A 1,154-nucleotide genomic window follows, 5' to 3' on the forward strand; every position below is an offset into this window, starting at 1 on the left:
TTCGACCCCTTTCAGAACACGCTTGCCGCCGCTAGACGCGTGAATAATGAGCAGCGAGCTAAAACTTACCGTAAACGTGCAAAATAATAAAACGTGCTAAACATACGTCGCGCTCGTGCGTTTTGTTTTGCACGCGGTGCAAAAAAATTAAAAAGGGAATGCAACACGAGGACTTCCCAGGAGGTCACCCATCCTAGTACTACTCTCGCCCAAGCACGCTTAACTTCGGAGTTCTGATGGGATCCGGTGCTTTAGTGCTGGTATGATCGCATCCGACATGTTACCCCCGTCTTCGTCCCTTATGCTTGCCCCTCCCAGCTCCACTCCACACACGATTGCACATTCCTTTGGCCGCTCCCGCTCAACTACGGAGACGAGTTTTACCACGGTTCAACTGCACCAGTGCCTATTTACCATGGCTTCGACCCCTTTCAGAACACGCTTGCCGCCGCTAGACGCGTGAATAATGAGCAGCGAGCTAAAACTTACCGTAAACGTGCAAAATAATAAAACGTGCTAAACATACGTCGCGCTCGTGCGTTTTGTTTTGCACGCGGTGCAACAAAATTAAAAAGGGAATGCAACACGAGGACTTCCCAGGAGGTCACCCATCCTAGTACTACTCTCGCCCAAGCACGCTTAACTTCGGAGTTCTGATGGGATCCGGTGCTTTAGTGCTGGTATGATCGCATCCGACATGTTACCCCCGTCTTCGTCCCTTATGCTTGGCCCTCCCAGCTCCACTCCACACACGATTGCACATTCCTTTGGCCGCTCCCGCTCAACTACGGAGACGAGTTTTACCACGGTTCAACTGCACCAGTGCCTATTTACCATGGCTTCGACCCCTTTCAGAACACGCTTGCCGCCGCTAGACGCGTGAATAATGAGCAGCGAGCTAAAACTTACCGTAAACGTGCAAAATAATAAAACGTGCTAAACATACGTCGCGCTCGTGCGTTTTGTTTTGCACGCGGTGCAAAAAAATTAAAAAGGGAATGCAACACGAGGACTTCCCAGGAGGTCACCCATCCTAGTACTACTCTCGCCCAAGCACACTTAACTTCGGAGTTCTGATGGGATCCGGTGCTTTAGTGCTGGTATGATCGCATCCGACATGTTACCCCCGTCTTCGTCCCTTATGCTTGCCCCTC

At 50.9% G+C, this 1,154-nt stretch overlaps 3 non-coding genes across 3 annotated transcripts; all 3 read right to left on the reverse strand.

Annotated features, from left to right (window-relative positions):
• Positions 1-155: 155 nt before the first annotated feature.
• On the reverse strand, positions 156-274 carry LOC123178635 (5S ribosomal RNA). The gene has a single exon (XR_006489734.1). It is a non-coding gene; the product is annotated as a 5S ribosomal RNA (ribosomal RNA).
• A 301-nt stretch (positions 275-575) lies between these two features.
• LOC123178636 (5S ribosomal RNA) lies at positions 576-694 on the reverse strand. Its single transcript, XR_006489735.1, has one exon. It is a non-coding gene; the product is annotated as a 5S ribosomal RNA (ribosomal RNA).
• Positions 695-995: 301 nt separating this feature from the next.
• Positions 996-1,114, reverse strand: LOC123178637 (5S ribosomal RNA). The gene has a single exon (XR_006489736.1). It is a non-coding gene; the product is annotated as a 5S ribosomal RNA (ribosomal RNA).
• Between the last annotated feature and the right edge of the window lie 40 nt (positions 1,115-1,154).

The sequence above is a fragment of the Triticum aestivum genome, unplaced genomic scaffold (genome assembly GCF_018294505.1).
Source record: "Triticum aestivum cultivar Chinese Spring unplaced genomic scaffold, IWGSC CS RefSeq v2.1 scaffold102885, whole genome shotgun sequence".
Taxonomy (NCBI): Eukaryota; Viridiplantae; Streptophyta; class Magnoliopsida; order Poales; family Poaceae; genus Triticum; species Triticum aestivum.